Source organism: Bombina bombina, chromosome 1 (assembly GCF_027579735.1).
Source record: "Bombina bombina isolate aBomBom1 chromosome 1, aBomBom1.pri, whole genome shotgun sequence".
Lineage (NCBI taxonomy): Eukaryota > Metazoa > Chordata > Amphibia > Anura > Bombinatoridae > Bombina > Bombina bombina.
Genome location: NC_069499.1, coordinates 183884351 through 183904207, shown reverse-complemented (window position 1 = coordinate 183904207; position 19857 = coordinate 183884351).

Below are 19857 nucleotides of genomic sequence, written 5' to 3'. Positions count from 1 at the left end.
GTGAACGTTTTTTTTTTTATTTGATCGCATTTGGCGGTTTTACTGTTGGGGGGGGTTGCTTGTATTTTTTTTTACAGGTAAAAGTGCTGATTTCTTTGGGGAAATGCCCCGCAAAAGGACCTTTTAAGGGCTATTGATAGTTTAGTTTAGGCTAGGGTTTTTTATATTTTGGGGGAGCTTTTTTTATTTTGATAGGGCTATTAGATTAGGTATAATTAGTTTAACCCCTTAACAACGCCTGTCGTACAGGGTACGTTGCACACAACCTGGTCTTTAAAGACCAATGACGTACCCTGTACGACATTAGGGGTTTAAAGCGGCTGGAAGCGATTCTGCTCGCTTCCAGTCGCTTTCCGGTTACTGCAGTGATGCCTCGATATCGAAGCATCCCGCAATAACACCCCTTGGCAATCAGCCAATCAGATTTTTCCTACTTTAATTCCAATTGGCCAATCGGAATTCGAGGGACGCCATCTTGGAGGACGTCATTTAAAGGAACCGTCATTCGTCGTTCAGTCATCGGCCAGGATGGATGTTCCGCGTTGGAGGTCTTCAGGATGCTGCCGCTCCGCTCCGGATGGATGAAGATAGAAGATGCCGCTTGGATGAACACTTCAATCTGATGGAAGACATCTTCTGCCCCGCTTGGATGAAGACTTCAATCGGATGGAGGACCTCTTCTGCCCCGCTTGGATGAAGACTTCAATCGGATGAAGGACCTCTTCTGCCCCACTTGGATGAAGAATTCGGCTCGGCTGAGTGAAGACGACTCAAGGTAGGGAGATCTTCAGGGGGTTAGTGTTAGGTTTTTTTAAGGGGGGTTTGGGTGGGTTTTAGAGTAGGGGTATGTGGGTGGTGGGTTGTAATGTTTGGGGGTGTATTGTATTTTTATTTACAGGTAAAAGAGCTGATTACTTTGGGGCAATGCCCCGCAAAAAGCCCTTTTAAGGGCTGGTAAAAGAGCTGATTACTTTGTAATTTAGGATAGGGTAGGGCATTTTATTATTTTGGGGGGCTTTTTTATTTTATTAGGGGGCTTAGATTAGGTGTAATTAGTTTAAACTTCTTTAATTTTTTTTTATTTTCAGTAATTTAGTGGGTTTTTTTGTATTATAGTTTAGTTTATTTAATTGTATTTTAGTTTAGCTAATTTAGCTATTAGTTATATTGTAGCTATATTAGGGTTTATTTTATAGGTAATTATTTAGTTTTAAATAGGAATAATTTATTTTATTATAGTAAAATTATTTCGTTTTATTTAAATGATATTTAACTTAGGGGGGTGTCAGGGTTAGGGTTAGACTTAGGTTTAGGGGTTAATAACTTTATTATAGTAGCGGCGACGTTGGGGAGTTAATAATTGTAGGTAGGTGGCGGCGATGTTAGGGAGGGCAGATTAGGGGTTAATACAATTTATTATAGTGTTTGCGAGGCGGGAGTGCGGCGGTTTAGGGGTTAATACATTTATTATAGTGGCGGCGATGTCCGGTCGGCAGATTAGGGGTTAATAAGTGTAGGTAGGTGACGGCGACATTGGGGGGGCAGATTAGGGGGTAATAAATATAATATAGGTGTCGGCGATGTTAGGGGCAGTAGATTAGGGGTTCATAGCTATAATGTAGGTGGCGGCGGTGTCCGGAGCGGAAGATTAGGGGTTAATAATATAATGCAGGTGTCAGCGATAGCGGGGGTGGCAGATTAGGGGTTAATAAGTGTAAGGTTAGGGGTGTTTAGACTCAGGGTTCATGTTAGGGTGTTAGGTGTAGACTTAGAGAGTGTTTCCCCATAGGAATCAATGGGGCTGCGTTAGGGGCTGAACGCTGCTTTTTTGCAGGTGTTAGTTTTTTTTCCAGCCAGCTCAGCCCCATTGTATCCTATGGGGATATTGTGGACGAGCACATTTTTCCATCTTACCGCTACCGTAGGCAACGCTGGTATTGAGGGTTGAAGTGGAGCTAAATTATCAGCCAATTCTATCAGCCAATCGGAATTAAGGTAGAAAAAATCCTATTGGCTGATGCAATCAGCCAATAGGATTGAAGTTCAATCCTATTGGCTGATCCAATCAGCCAATAGGATTGAGCTGGCATTCTATTGGCTGTTCCAATCAGCCAATAGAATGCCAGTTCAATCCTAGTGGCTGATTGCATCAGCCAATAGGATTTTTTCTACTTTAATTCTGATTGGCTGATAGAATTCTATCAGCCAATCGGAATTGAAGGGACGCCATCTTGCATGACATCATTTAAAGGAACCTTCATTCTGTGTTTAGCCGTCGGAAGAAGAGGATGCTTCGCGTCGGATGTCTTGAAGATGGACCCGCTCCGCGCCGGATGGATGAAGATAGAAGATGCCGTCCGGATGAAGACATCTGCCCGTCTGGAGGACCACCTTGCCCGGCTTGGATGAAAACTTCTCTCGGCTTCGTTGAGGACTTCGGCCCGATTGGGTGAAGACGTCTCCCGGTAAGGTGATCTTCAGGGGGTTAGTGTTAGGTTTTTTTAAGAGGGGATTGGGTGGGTTTTAGAGTAGGGTTGGTTGTGTGGGTGGTGGGTTTTAATGTTGGGGGGGGAATTGTAATTTTTTTTCAGGTAAAAGAGCTGATTACTTTGGGGCAATGCCCCGCAAAAGGCCCTTTTAAGGGATATTTGTAATTTAGTGTAGGGTAGGGCTTTTTTTTATTTTGGGGGGCTTTTTTATTTTGTTAGGGGGATTAGATTAGGTGTAATTTGTTTAAAAATCTTGTAATTTCTTTATTATTTTCTGTAATTTTGTGTGTTTTTTGTACTTTAGATAATTTTATTTAATTGTAATTAATTGTATTTAATTTAGGTAATTAATTTAATTGTAGTGTAGTGTTTGGTGTAATTGTAACTTAGGTTAGGATATATTTTACAGATAAATTTGTCTTTATTTTAACTAGGTAGGTATTAAATAGTTAATAACTATTTAATAACTATTCTACCTAGTTAAAATAAATACAAACTTGCCTGTAAAATAAAAATAAACCCTAAGCTAGATACAATGTAACTATTAGTTATGTAGCTAGCTTAGGGTTTATTTTATAGGTAAGTATTTAGTTTTAAATAGGAATTATTTAGTTAATTGTAGTAATTTTATTTAGATTTTTTAAAATTATATTTTAGTTAGGGGGGGTTAGGGTTAGGGTTAGACTTAGGTTTAGGGGTTAATAACTTTATTATAGTGGCGGCAACGTTGGGTGAGGCAGATTAGGGGTTAATAAATGTAGGTAGGTGGCGGCGATGTTAGGGATGGCAGATTAGGGGTTAATAAAATGTAACTAGTGTTTGCAATGCGGGAGTGCGGCGGTTTAGGGTCAATATATTTATTATAGTGGCGGTGACATTGGGGGCTGCAGATTAGGGGTTAATAAATGTAGTTAGGTTGCAGTGTCATTGGGGGCAGCAGATTAGGGGTTAATAAATATAATGTACGTGTCAGCGATGTTGGGGGCAGCAGATTAGGGGTTCATAAGTATAATGTTGGTGGCGGCGGTGTCCGGAGCGGCAGATTAGGGGTTAATAATATAATGTAGGGGGGGCGGAGCCTGGCCGCACTGGAATATGGCTGCTTAAGTGTAGAGCTCTGAAGCCCTAAGTAAAAAAAAACGCTTATAATGTGCTAATAATTGACCAAATCAACCACCTAACAACCGATGGCAGTTAGAATGACAATCCTGCACACTCCAATTTAAAAAAAAATATTTTTTGATACCCAGGGAGGCGATCTCGCCAACGCATAATACTCTTCACTACTGAGGACCCCGGGGCCTACCTAACCATCGGCCGCTCTCAGGTATCCTGTGCAGCCACCGGAGCCTCCAAACCACAGATCAGGCACCAAGAATCGGCGACTCAGTCAGCGTTATCCGCCACCGGCTCTGTGCTGTCCCGGACAGATCCGTCCATCATCCACAGAGGAGCCCTTGTAAGTACTGGCGCATCTCGCGTACCCCATGCGCGACACAGAGGTAAACAGACACGGGGCAAACAATCACCCGCACACTTACCACGGCCAGTCTGGAGCTGCAGGGGCTAACATATAGAGTGATAGTCATGAGAAGGGAACCCCAAGGGGAACCGTGTGCGGGGTGCGCTGAAAAAGGTTAATACGTGGTATTGGTCTAAAAACAAACCATAAAGTTCATGTGAGTTGATAGTGCTGAATCTTGCAATCAAATATACTGGCGGCAAACGCTCCTCTGGTCTTCGGAAAGGAGATATCTATAATTTGAAATAAAAAAGAGGGCGCCACATTGCGTGATATTGTTGGCTCAAAGTCCAAATGGGTAATTATTATCGTCGCTTACCGGAGAACGATGCACCGTATTGTAACCGGTGCTGACAGGCAGGCTAACACTTTCAGTGGTTAGCACACTGGGTGGCCTCCGGCAGGTTGTACACAGCTGGTACTCAGCGTTCACTTGATTGGTGTGCGTCTATGCAGCTAGCGAGTCAGACACTGTGGTGGATCAGACAATTTCAAACCTTTGTCAGGGAGGAAGCACTGCAGTAGATCGAACACTTTGACACCTTAACCAGGAAGGCTCGAAAGAGAACAGAGGACAACTTCCGTATATAAAATAAATGAATTTTATTCCATACAAACTGCTACGCATTTCTAGACCTACACCGGTCTTTTCATCAGGCATACAAACAATGGATACAAATTTCTTAAAATAACAATCTTATATACAATTAAAAACGGAAGTTGTCATAGTTTTCAGCAACAACCAATGGGCTGAAGATGGATACTCTGTATCCCATTTGTGCTAATTAGGCTTGGTCACCTGTAAACATCATTAACCTTTGCATTATAAATCCTAAAAAACCCATAAATATAAATGAATGAAAATAAAACAATTTCTACAACAGTTTAAAGGGTCTCATCACAATCTGTTACAATTATCGCTAATGTGTTGGAGTCAACCTACATAAACATTTGCAATATAGTGTGTGATTCGCATATCTAAATGAAAGATAAATAAAAAGTAAAACAATTTCTAACAAATTAGGACAATTTAAAGGGTCTCATCACAATTTGCTACAATTAACACTGAAGTGTTGGAGTAAGCCTCCATAAACATTTGCAATAAAATGTGTGATTCGCATATCTAAATGAAAGATAAATAGTATATGATTTTGTTTGGACCGAGTTTATCTTCGTATCAAACATGAGTTAAATTGAAATTTAAAATTGTAAAACAACCACTGACTGAATGACTCATATTTAATCACTTCAGGAGTGTTTTGCTTTAGTCTTATTCTGAAACAATGATAATAATAACATAACATGAAAAGAGCTGATGTATGTGTGAGTGTATGTAAAAGGTGTGATGTGTGTTATATCTAAATTAGAAATGTTATTTTAAACAAACAAATGCAGTGATGTGTATGTGTATATGTGTAAGTGAAGTGTATACCCAACTAAAATTGGTTTTTTGAATGGTGTATAGAAAAAGGCGATTACCAATATTGTAATATATAGATCGTGTTCTATTAATTCAACATTCGATTTTGTATGATACACTCAATCTTATAGTGTAATGAAATTAATAACTAAAATGTAGTGCGACCCCCAACTGTGGATGGTAATACACAGAGGTTTTTTGGATGCAACTGCTATAAAATGAACAACCATGTTCATAAAACAACTAGTGTTTCATAAAAAAACTAGTATTTTTATTTTTATGTATGTATATAATCGAACACATCTTTAGTGAATGGTTATATCGTAGACCATTCATTGTTTTGCTTATTTTATTATTTGGTTGAATTTAATCCTATGATGTCTAAACTTTTGTGATCAAAGTCAGCGGATGAAAATCTCTTATGTTTCATTCTTTTATTTGGGGAATTAATTTTAATTGGTATTTACAAGTTTATAAAAATATAGTGTGTCTGATATGGCTAGTAAGCCGTAATTAATCATACAGTGATAATGCCCAATAGGATTGTTATTAGTGAAATAATAATATTATTAATGTTTTACTTATGTTGTTTTGTGAAATGTGTTATTGATATTTGTGAGAAAAAAATAAAAATTAGTTTATGGATCTATGAAATCAATTTTATATTATAGCGACTGGGTATATGGACTGATTGCAGATGTTGAAATTGTATTGATGTATTTAAGAAGACCCGTATATAAACGTTATTAAGACTGGTTCAGTGTACTGTGTGAGTGTTCAAGCAAACAAATTCTTAAGTTCAGTTATTAGTTGAATGCTGCTAAATCTAAATTTGCATTTAAGCCATCAGGAAAAAGTGTTTTTAACTTAAAAATCCAAAAGGTTTCTCGTTGTCTGAGTTTGTTTGTTCTATTGTAATCTACAGACCTAGGGATAAAATCTATAGGTGTGTATTTGAAAGTGTATGGATTGCCTTGATGTTTGTTTAGGCAATGATTTGGCACACTGTGTTTTACTTTCGTTTTCTTACAGTTTTTACAATTACGTAGGTGTTCTCCCCACCTTGTTTTGACTTTTCTACAGGTGCGGCCTACATATTGTAGGCCGCATATACACTCCAATAGGTAAACTACAAAGGAAGAATTGCAGTTGTAAAAGCCCTGAATAGGATATGTGTCACCAGGGGTGTGGGACCTGAAAGATTTACTGCCATGTTTGATGTATTGACAAGAGTTACAACTGGTTTTTCCACATTTGTATGTTCCTTGTAGACCAAATATGCCATTTTTGGTTTGTGTGTTGTTATTGAATCTGTGTTGTACATGTTTGACTATTTTGCTTGGTGCTAGTTTACTTCTCAAGGTGGGTGCCCTCCTGTAAACTATCTTAGGTCTGTCTTGTACAATGTTTTTTAATACCGGATCCCTTTGAATAACATGCCAATGTTTGAGTATTATCTGATTAATTTTTTGAAAACTGTTGTTGTATTGTGTAATGAACATAGTCTCATCTTGGTTAGTTGAACTCTTGATTGTTCTTTTGTTTTTGTTGTTATCGGATAATATCTCATTTCTGTTTAATCTTTTCGTTCTTGTTAGTGCGTTATCTAAAATATGGACTGGGTAATTCCTTTCTATAAATCTATTATAAATAATCTGACTTTGCTCAAGGAAGATGTTATAATCCGAACAATTTCTCCTAATGCGTCTGAACTGACTATACGGTACGTTGTTAATCCAACTTCTGTGATGGTTGCTGTGGTATTCTAAATAGCTGTTACTATCAACATCTTTAAAAAATGTTTTTGATGTGATAGACCAATTAGGACCCCAACTGAGTATCAAATCTAAATATTCTATTGAATCTGGTTGGATGTTAGCTGTGAACGTGATCCCCATGTTATTATCGTTAAGTTGTGTTATAAAAGTTTCTGCTGCTTCTAAACTGCCACTCCAAATTAGAATGAGGTCGTCTATGTACCGGCCATAGAATACCAGGCTCTCCCCAAGGTTCGCTTGATGTATATGGATCTCCTCAAAAAAACCCATGAAGAGATTCGCGAAACTTGGGGCGAACCTGGTACCCATGGCCGTTCCCTTTATCTGTAAATAATATCGATCCAGATATAAAAAATAATTATGTTGTAAAATGTATTTGATACATTCCAAAATGAATGTTTTTTGGTCCTCAGGTAAAAAGGGATCCTGTTCCAAAAAATGAGATACTGCCAGTATTCCTAAATCGTGAGTGATATTTGAATAAAGTGAACTGACATCACATGTGATCCAAAATTTTTTATCATTAGTGAGAGTGAGATTATGTAATAATTGTAAAAGATGAGTGCTGTCTCTAATGTACGAGGGAAGTGTGGTAACAAATTTTTGTAAAAATTTGTCAATATAAAAGGATAAATTATAAGTCAAATTGCCAATCCCTGCTATGATAGGACGTCCGGGGGGGTTATTTTTGTCCTTATGGATTTTTGGAAGATGATAGTAATGTGCTATGCTGGGGTACTCTGTTTTCAAAAATTCTCTTTCTTCTTTATTTAAAATACCCTGTAGTGCGCCTTTGTCTATTAGTTTCTGATATGTTAGTTTAAAAATAGGGGTCGGATCTCTAGGTAGAATTCTATAATAATTAGAATCACCCAGGATTCTCTCTGCTTCTTTGATGTAATCCTTGTAATCTTGAATGATAATGCCCCCCCCCCTTGTCCGCATCACGAATAATGATGTTAGGATTGTTTTGTAAACTGTGTAAAGCTTTTTTGTGTCTGTGAAAAGAGTAATTGGTTTTTTTAGCTGTTGTTTTTAGTAATTTTTCACAATCTTCTAGAACCATATTTTGATATAATTCTATATATTTGTTATTGCTAATATTGGGATTGAAATTTGATTTGTTTTTCACATTGGTATGTATATATCCTTCAAATAGGTGATCAGTTATGTCTTCAATATTTGTTATAACACATGGTGTTGATTTATCAGACGGCATGTTGTCAGTTAATATTATTTGTGAATTGTGGTTATGAAGTTGGTCTTTAACTAATTTTTTATTTGCGAAATACTTCTGTAAGGATAGCTTTCGTGTGAAATTGTTAATATCGACAAATAAGTTGAAAATATTTGGAGTATTGGGTGGACAAAAGGAAAGGCCTTTCTTGAGTACTCTTTTTTCCTCTACAGTTAATGTATGTGATGATAGGTTAAAGAGGCCCTGGTCTAATCTGGATAATTCCGCTTTCTTGGCGGTAAGGCCTCTGCCCCTCCTGCCTCGTTTTCTGTTATGTGGGGTCTTTTTGTTGGTCTGGTTGGAAAATTTTCCATTTTTCTGTTGTGACCTATTCCTAAAAAAGGTGGTGGTGGATTGCTGCTGGTACTAGGACTCTCGTCATCTCTTATAGTTAAGAGCGGACTAAATCTATTATGTTGTTCGTATTGTTCATATGGTGTAGTTGACCCCTAGCTGTGGACACCTCACACAATCACGCTAAATCGACTAGCACCCTTCACTGGATACAAATACCCAGCGCCCACGTGGCCTGAAAACTTCAGCAACAGATAATAAATAAAAAAATAATAACTAAAAAAAAAAGAGGTGAAACCTGCAGCAAACTATACCCACACGGACATTAGAAAAAAAGCTGACAACCCTCACTGACATAACCTAATACCCAGTGAGGAGTTACTGATAAACTGCATAACTCTGATAACATAAGCAGATCAGGATACTGGGGGAAAATTAAAAGAAAGAGAAATAATACCAAAACAAAAAATATAATATACAAGAAGAACAATAACCATTACAACAAGAAAGAATAAGACAAAACCAGGGAAAAACAGCAGAGCCCTGAGAATATATAGCTGAGAACCCTCAGACCTTTCACTAGAGACTCACAAACTGACAGCTAGTACTGGATTGCACGTCAGAGCTGCAAACTAATAAAACTGGGGATGCCAAACAAGAGACCCCCCAAACCCACTAATGATTGCAAATTGTCAACCATGAATAATTATCTGAAACCAGTTGACCCCTTCACTCCTTCCACAAGAGACACTCACGTAAAAGATCAACAAACCACAGAATCACAGAATCTACCTACTCCCTCAAATCCGTCTAATTATGTTACTAAAGAAGACCTTAAACATCTATCTTCAAAGGACGACATAAAGATTGCTATGCAAGAAGTAAAAGATTTATTTGTAGAACTCAAGCAAGACATTAAAGGGGTAGAACACAGAATGCAAAAATTGGAGGAAACTAGTCAAAAACACAACACAGAACTCCAACTCCAGGGGGAAAACACTCAGCTACATGCGGACATGATACAAAACCTAATGGACCGCATGGAAGACTTAGAAAATAGGAGCCGGCGTAATAACGTCAGAATACGCGGGATTCCTGAGTCAGTTTCCCCAACCGCCATCATGGGATATCTTCAAAGCCTCTTTCGCACCATAAAGAATACACCATCAGCTCCTGAAATACCAATTGAAAGGGCCCATCGGGCACTTCGCCCCAGACCCCCCAACAAAGCCCCCCCGAGGGACGTGATTGTAAAATTACTCTCGTTCAGGGACAAAGAGGAAATCCTGAAAGGTTCTAGGACCAACGCTCCACTCACTCATGCCGGCACAGACATACAGATATACTCGGATCTCTGCCCTACTACCCTTCAAAAACGCAGGGACTTAAAGTTCATCACATCAGTCCTTAGGGAGAATGAAATCCCATACCGTTGGGGGTTCCCCACCTGTATCATCGCCACCAAAGACAATACTACTTCCATCTTCCGTACTATACCGGACCTAGCTACATTCAACAACAATCTCGGCCTGAATATTCAACTACCCCCATCAATTGCACACCTACAAGAGAACAACTCCTCGGACCCATCAGCTACAAGAGAGGGCCCACCCTGAGCCCCCTCCCAACACAAATCTGCTTAGAACAGGACTCCGCTCTCTGACTAAAGCTGACAGTTTCACTAAGTTGTGAGCTGAACTATCTATGTACAAGAACTGCCTCCACGTCAGAAGGGTAACTTAGGATGTAGAATGTTTGCTGGTTATTTATTGTTTGTTCACTTAAGGTTAATTTGTTATCTAATTTCTTGACACATGTCACACGACATCCTCACACCCCACTAGACCCCGTACACCTTATATCCGTTTTGGGGTTGTTACCATAAATACCACAAATATACATCTGTGCATACACATGACAATACATCACTCACATATCCTCTTTATTGCATTTGCCTCCCTGGGCGTAAAAAAAAATAAAAAAAAAATTTTTTTGTTGCTTTCTTTCAAATATGACTATGAATCACTACTGCCATTGATTATACTTTATTTATCAGCACACATAGATACCGCACTTCACAAACAACCACGCTAGTCACAGGTTTTAGACTAGGGCTACTACCCCTAGTGTTTTCCTTCTTTTGTTGAATTACTGAATTGTTTACTAGTAATTATTCACCACAAGTGTTATTGTATATTATTGTTTTGTTATTGACATATTATCCGCATTGTTGTGCATATTAAGGTTACAACTTTATCATTTGATACCCTTTTACCATCCCCTACCCTACCCCAATACCCCCATTCCCTGTGACTTTCCAACTTCCCCTTCACCACCCCCCTGGCATAACAAAAAATGCAATCACACATACACAAGAACGTCCCACAAGGGATCGAATTATTCACTATAAACGTGAAAGGGTTAAATAACCCAGGAAAAAGATCCATAGTCTTAAGAGACCTCCAAAAACTGAAAGGTGACATCATACTCCTCCAGGAGACCCATTTTAAGAGGGGCCATGAACCCAAGTGGTTTCAGAAACACTACACACAGGCATTCTTTGCATCAAATTCAAATAAACACAACGGTGTGGGTATTTTACTCCACTCCAGGATCTCGTTTCAACACACTCAGACAATAAAAGATTCAGAAGGCCGCTATATCATTGTCACGGGCCTGTTATACAATAATCCGGTGACAATAGTGAACCTCTATTCCCCTAACACACTTCAAGCTCCCTTCTTTAAAAAATTAAAACAAACGATTCTAGAAGTACAGACAGGCATTCTCATCATGGGGGGGGACTTCAACGTAGTCCTAAACCCAACCCTGGACACCTCAGACGGCTCCTCCAGCACCACCTCTAAAACCCTCAAAACAATTGGTTCCCTCTTGAGAGACCTAAAGATCCACGACATTTGGCGTATAACCCATCCCAATTCAAAAGACTACACCTTCTTTTCCCACCCCCACAACAAATACTCAAGAATTGATTATGTTTTTACAGATACCCTAGGTCTAACACTCATATCAGACAGTAAAATCCACCCAATAACTTGGTCAGATCATGCTCCCGTCTCATGCACAATCCAATGGCCAGACCTGCCAGTCTCCTCCTTTGTGTGGAGATTAGATGACACTCTATTAGACAACATAACTACGCAAAAGGAAATTAATAAAACGCTTCAGGAATACTTCCAACTGAATCTAACCGACAACCTGCCCCTCACAACCATATGGGAAGCACACAAATGTGTCCTAAGAGGGTAACTCATTAAGTTAAAGGCCAAACAACAGAGGCTGAAAAGGGAGAGACTTAACGCTCTTCTAACCCAACTCTCACATTACGAAACCTCCCATAAACGAGACCCTCTTAACACATCCCTCTTGGCTAGACTAAAACAGACCAAAACAGACCTCTTAAACCACTTACAAGAGGAGCAACAAAGAAAAGCCCTCTTTCTGAAACAAATGTTCTATGACCAGAACAATAAAGCCGGGAAGTCGCTAGCACGCGCCATAGCTCAGCGTAAACTTAACACCCATATCCATGAGATCACCGACAAGCTGAACAGAACACAACATGACGCCAAAAACATTGCCAAAACCTTCCGTGAATACTACAGTATTTTGTACAACCTACACCCCAATACATCAGACCCCACTGAATCCCCAGACAGCACTCCCAGTGATCAAGCCACGCAACAATACCTAGCTAGAGCAGAAACTCCATCCCTTTCAGAGGAGGAAAAATCCTCCTTGGAAACACCATTCACCCTAACAGAAATTTTAAACACCATCAAAGAACTGCCCACAGGGAAAAGCCCTGGCCCCGATGGACTGGGATCTAAATACTATAAAATCTTTGCCCAAACCCTGGCCCCTCACCTCCTGGCCATATTTAACAATACAGCCGAGATAGCTTCCCTTCCCGAGTCCATGCTGGAAGCGCATGTAATTGTACTCCCAAAACCCGGTAAACCCCCTAATAAACCCGAAAACTTCCGCCCAATTTCCCTACTTAATTCGGACATAAAGCTACTAGCCAAATTGCTTGCGAACAGACTTAATAGATTTCTACCCCAACTCATTGCCACCGATCAAGTTGGCTTTATCCCGAACAGAGAAGCGAGGGACAACACACTTAAAGTGATACAACTTCTTACCCATGCCCGTAACACCAACACTCCCATGTCCCTTCTCTCTACTGATGCCGAAAAGGCGTTCGACCGCGTCAACTGGTCCTTCATGCTCGCTACTCTAACAAAAATGAATATTGGCCCAAAATTTCTAAATATGATAATGTCCCTGTACTCGTCGCCTAATGCCAGAGTGCACGTTAACGGTGTTCTATCGGACCCATTCAAAATAACTAACGGTACCAGACAGGGCTGCCCGTTATCACCAATCCTATTTGCAATCACGATGGAACCCTTAGCTTGTAGAATAAGAGACAACCCCAAAATTAAAGGCCTTCAAATTCAATCCACAATCTACAAATTGGCCATGTATGCGGACGATGTCTTAATTATCCTAACTGACACGGCCCATTCGTTACCCGAGGTCTTAAAAGAATTTGAACAATTTGGTCTAGTATCCAACTTCCATCTAAATCTCAACAAATCGGAACTCCTTAACATTAGTGAGCCCCACAAGACTTTTTCCACTATCAGGAGCCATTGCCCCATAAAAATTGTAAGGAGCGAGATCCGATACCTTGGCATCACTATCACTCCCTCACCGACGGAGCTAGTAGAAGTCAATTATAAAAAATTGAAAGAAAAAATCGTAACGGATCTATCCAGCTGGAAAAAAAAACACATCTCCTGGCTAGGTCGTATTAACATAATCAAAATGAATGTGCTACCTAGAGTGCTATACTTGCTGCAAACTATCCCAATCCCCCCATCCACCCCATACATCCAGCATATACAACAAGCCATTGAAAAATACACTTGGCAGGATATTAAACCAAGAATCAATAGGAACACGATATACAAGTCAAGGTCAATGGGTGGGGTGAGCCTACCTAACTTACACCTCTACAGACAAGCTATCACATTACAACGTGCCACTGAATGGTGCCAACATTTGGCACACAAGGCTTGGATAAAATTGGACTCTGACATACTCAAATGTCACAACATGGGTTCCTTGTTATGGTCTCCACATAGACTTCGTCCACCCCAAATATCACAATACCCACTACTGAAAGAGACACTTGCCACATGGGACGGTATTGCTGCTACACAGAGTACCATCACCACCCCTACCTCACCCTTGGTGTCGGTCCATGACAACCCATCCATGGGTTTCCAAGCCACAGTGGGGAGCATGGGTGATAACCCCCCCCCCTCAGCAAACTAGCAATATCTAACGCCATGAACCAACCCAACCTCAAAACCCAAAAAGAGCTCGCAGACTGGATCCCAGACACCTTTTCATCTTGGTTTCGTTGTGCTCAACTGTACCATTACATCACTACACACAGACATAGACCTTCACTCCTCCGACCACTTACACCATTTGAAACCCTATGTACACAAAGCAATCTACCAAAACACCTTATTTCTATACTCTATAACATGCTGCAAAAAAGTGACACTAGAAACCTCCCTCCGTATGTAAGGAGCTGGCATAATGAACTCGGGTTCGAACTAGATCCCGAAGACTGGGCCAAAATATTTGAGGCTACCAAAAAATGCTCGGTTTCTGCCAGATCCCAAGAAACACAGTACAAATTCTTGAGTAGATGGTACTTAACCCCCCAAAGAATCAAAAGAATATACCCCAACTCAACTAACAGGTGCTGGAGGGGCTGTGGCCAAATAGGCTCGATGTTGCACATCTGGTGGGATTGCCCCAAGCTAGGAGATTTCTGGAAAGAGATCTTTGACGAGATCAGCCGAAAACTAGACATAACGATTCACTCAACCCCTATGACGCTACTCTACCATGACTTACCAAAACTCTCCAATGCACATGACAAAGCTCTCCTCACGGTCATGCTGAATGGAGCTAAAACACTTATTCCTCAAAAATGGAAGACCAATTCTATCCCCACTCTCTCAGAGTGGAAATCAATAGTTTCATCTCACCTCCAACTGGAAAGGTTCCACTACCTTAGAGTGGGCCAACCTGACTTGCACGAATTAATGCTTATGACATGGGAAGGTAATCCACTCAAGTGAATGGATCTAGTGAAAATTAAAACATAAGCCTGGGATGCCCACCAGAGTACCCCTCCCCCCCTCTGACTAACACACACATACACTACTGACCTTACTCCCTCTCCCCTCCCCTCCTTCCCCTACCCCCCTCTTTTTCCTCTACCCCTCTTTCCCTAACTTTTATTTGTTTTTGTTCTTATTGTTATTGTTTTTACTACCATCATCATTATTATTTATTTCTTTTATTGTTTTGAGAGAGAAAGTCTATTACTAGATTCAACATTTATTGTTCAGTTTTAAAACTTGTAAAAAAGAAAAAAAATAAGGCAAAACTCACACACAGATCTGGCAATGGCTAGAACTGGCCCTTTGGACAAGCCACCTACCAACTCTGAAAGACTCTGGACTGAGATCTAATCATATGTATCTTACGAACTTATTAAGCCCGTCCGGCCAAACCCCTATAATATATCTTTCACATTGCCGTTTGTGATTTCTATATGTATGTTTGAATCTAAATAAAGTTTTGCTTTTTTTAAAAAAAATAAAAATAAAAAAATAATATAATGTAGGTGTCTGCGATGTCGGGGCGGAAGATTAGGGGTTAATAAGCGTAAGATTAGGGGTGTTTAGACTTGGGGTTCATGTTAGGGTGTTAGGTGTAGACATAACTTTTATTTCCCCATAGGAATCAATGGGGCTGCGTTAGGAGCTTTACGCCGCTTTTTTGCAGGTGTTAGTTTTTTTTCAGCCGGCTCTCCCCCATTGATCCCTATGGGGAAATCGTGCACAAGCACGTTTTACCAGCTCACCGCTAACGTAAGCAGCGCTGGTATTGAGGTGAGATGTGGAGCTAAATTTTGCTCTACGCTCACTTTTTTGCGGTTAACACCGGGTTTGTAAAAACCCGTAATACCAGCGCTGTCTGTAAGTGAGCGGTGAGCAGAAACTGCTCGTTAGCGCCGCACAGCTTCTAACGCCAAACTCATAATCTAGCCGTAAATTAGTAAAATGCAAATCATTACTATATATTGCTTTTTAAAAGTAGTTTAATATTAGTTTATACACACACAAACTTTGTTTGAAACAACATTTACTTTAACGGGACATTCAACACTTTGAGATGGTAATATACAATGATAAATCTTATATATATAAAAAACCTCTGCAATATACTTTCATTATTCATTTTGTCCCCTTTTCCTGTAATTCCATTCTGAAATTGTTAGCTTTTCAGTTCCTGTTAGAAATGGAAGTGATGGCATTGGCTGCACACTCTAGTGACCTATTTATAACTGTCCCTAATTGGTCACAGCAAAGAAGGTATCCTAAGTTACAACATGGCTGCTTCCATTGTTTTATTTTCAAAGAGCTTTATTAAAATAACTTGAGGTTTTACAGCAGATCTCAAAAATACATGGAATACTTCATAGGCGTTACAAAAAGGCATTTCACATTGTTAAGACCATGCAACAGCTATCACTATGTAATACTCATATTTTACTGCATTATTATGCGATGAAGATTTAATACACTGGATGTGAAATCAGCAAGGGTATTACATGAACATTCCCACTTCCAGCAGTGCAATCGTTATCTATTATACATTAAAAATAAAAATAATCTATAAGAGAAGAAAAAGATTAGATAAGGCAATGAGCATTAATTATTAAACCTCGATTTTGCCCCCTGCTATCGAAATGGGCCTCTCTTGGACCCTGTATGTATATAGGCAATGTGGGGGATATATGTGTAAATAAAACATAACAACAAACGAAACAAATAACAAAATAAAAGATCATAAATGAATGAAAAACCAAAACTGAGCAGACAGTTGTTCTTAAAGTGAATGTTGAAACGTGACACTTCTCATCTCTACTGGTCTTATCTTGGTGTAATACCACCTTACCCCAATCCTATTTATTTATTTTTTAGATATTTGTGAATACGTATAAGAGAGGAGGGAGGTTATGTCTTATTGCTTGTTTAAAAATGGCCACCCATTTATAACCTCAACTTTTCCCTAGTGATCAGGATCTTCCCCTTGGGCAGTAATATATTGTTAACCCTCATCCCCGCGGCCCCGGCCGCAAGCCGCAAAAAAGAGGTTTACTGAAATAAGGGAAGCACCTTATCGTGCTTGTCAGTGCATGTCTTATTACCACTACGGACTAGCTATCACTAAAAGGAGACCACCTCGATAATTGCATAAACATTACAACAGTAGGGATTAACGTATAAACTGAACGATAAGAGAGAAAAGATAACATAAAAACACTATATCACACATCAATACAGGTTAACACCTTAACTTTATATGGTTACCGGAGTTTTCATCATAAGGATTTGATAGTCCCAAAGATAAATTAAGTCATGTCAGACCCCTGCAATAGACTGGTTATAAAGTCCAGAGTCTGGAGTAATCAATGTTACTTTTTTGGGAATGTCTAGGCAGGGGTCTTGCTAGCTTGTCTTCGCGGTTCCCCAGACAGCATAGGCCGTGTGAGGACGCACAGACTATCCGGTTCCATTCGCTCTCCTCTGTGATCTTTCTGTTCCCCAGCTGCCTGAGTAATATGTGGCAAAAGGGACCGGGGCTCAGCCCCCCTAGTTGTTGAGGGAGATCCCCCCGTCCCTCTTTATGTCCATTCAACGCCAGTCTCTGGCCTGTGGGAGAGGACCGTGGCCGACCCCCAGTGCGATCCAGTTGAATCAGTGTTGCTGAAGACACATGGCAATCTCCTGTCCGTTGGAGCCCATCTGCATGCTCGCCTCCGCTTCCAGGTAAGTCGAAGTATTCCGTCATCATTTCCCCAGCAGGGGATGGTTCTTCTGGCCAGAAGATTCTAAGATTATTCATAGAGGGGATCTGTTGTGGATACTTTGCATCTGCTGTGTGTGTAGCTTGCACGGCGCCATCTTGGCCAGCAAGTATTCGATCATCCTCAGTAACTTCTGTTAGTATATTAGCGGCACATAATTTGCTCATAAGATTATCAAATGGAGCTCTCTCTATTAGGGATTTCATGAGTCTCTCGAAGTTTGCGAGACATAGGTCAATCTGTGTCAGTGCCTCCATATCTTCCTTTGTCTCCGCTTTCTTTCAGAGCTATTTGAGTTTTTTTTTTGAAGGTTTCTGCTCCGTTAAGCGGGAAGCTCTTAATGGTCTGCTTGGTGCTCGGCTAGAATGATAGTGTCAGTCCAAACTTGGTATTCTGCCCAGTTAAGGTTGAATCGATGTTAGGAGGTGAAGAGATTCAGTAAGCCAGGAACCCCAGCAGCACTGATAACCCGGCTCTTCCCGGGGGGAGGTGAATGCGTATTAGTGGGCCGCCGCCCTAGGCCTTTAAGTTCCAATCTGTAGTCCCAGTGTCATGCATACAGCGAGAAGGATATATTTAGGGTCACAAGTGACTGTGCTGTGATGTCTTTGAATTATATAATTGCAATCTTACTGTTATATTTCAATAATCGGCGGATTATCAGAACTTCTGCTCAGAGCTCTCAGAGTGTGCGTCCTGTTCAGAACGCTGCTTGGACAAGCCCCGGCTGCTTCCATTGTTTTATAGACATTTAGTGCCAGATTACGTTTGGAGAGCTAACAGTTAAACACGAGCGATAACAAAATGTATGCTTACCTGATAAATTTATTTATTTATTGACACAATGAGTCCACAACTCATCTAATTACTATTGGGAATATCACTCCTGCCCAGCAGGAGGCGACAAAGAGCACCACAGCAAAGCTGTTAAATATCACCTCCCTTCCCTCCAACCCCAGTCATTTGACAGAAGTAAAGGAGAGAAAGGAAGCAACAAGGTGCAGAGGTGTCTGAAGTTTATAACATACCAACAACCTGTCTAAAGAACAGTGCGGGCCATGGACTCATTGTCAAGAAACAATTAAATTTATCAGGTAAGCATAAATTTTCTTTTCTTTCTAATGACACGATGAGTCCACAGATCATCTAATTACTATTGGAAATCAATACCCAAGCTAGAGTACACAGATGATAAGGGAGGGACAAGACAGGGAACCTAAATGGAAGGCACCACTGCTTGAAGAACCTTTCTCCCAAAAGCGACCTCAGCCGAGGCAAAAGTGTCAAATTTGTAGAATTTTGAAAAAGTGTGAAGAGAGGACCAAGTTACAGCCTTGCAAATCTGTTCCACAGAAGCTTAATTTGTGAATGCCCAGGAAGAGGAAACAACCCTCGTAGAATGAGCCGTAACTCTCTCAGGAGGCTGCTGTCCAGCAGTTTCATAGGCAAAGCGAATAATACTCTTCAGCCACAAAGAAAGAGAAGTAGCTGTAGCTTTCTGTCCCTTACGTTTCCCAGAAAATACCACAAACAGAGCAGAAGACTGACGAAAATCCTTAGTCGCCTTTAAATAGAATTTTAGTGCACGAACCACGTCCAGATTGTGCAGAAGCCGTTCCTTCTGAGAAGAAGGATTAGTACACAAGGAAGGAACAACAATCTCCTGATTAATGTTCCAGTCAGAAACTACTTTAGGGAGAAACCCTAACTTGGTACGTAAAACTACCTTATCCAAATGAAAAATAAGGTAAGGAGACTGATACTGTAATGCCGAGAGCTCTGACACTCTACGTGCAGATGAAATAGCAACAAGAAACAAAACTTTCCAAGATAACAACTTAATATCTAAGGAATGCATAGGCTCAAACGGAGCCCCTTGAAGAACCTTACGAACTAAATTAAGACTCCAGGGAGGAGTAACTGGTTTGAACACAGGTCTGATCCTGACCAAGGCCTGACAAAACGATTGCACGTCCGGTACATCAGCCAGACATTTATGTAACAAAATAGACAAGGCACATATTTGACCCTTTAGGGAACTTGCCAATAATCCCTTCTCTAAACCTTCTTGGAGAAAGGACAGAATTTTAGGAGTCCTAACTCTACTCCAATGCGTAGCCTTTGG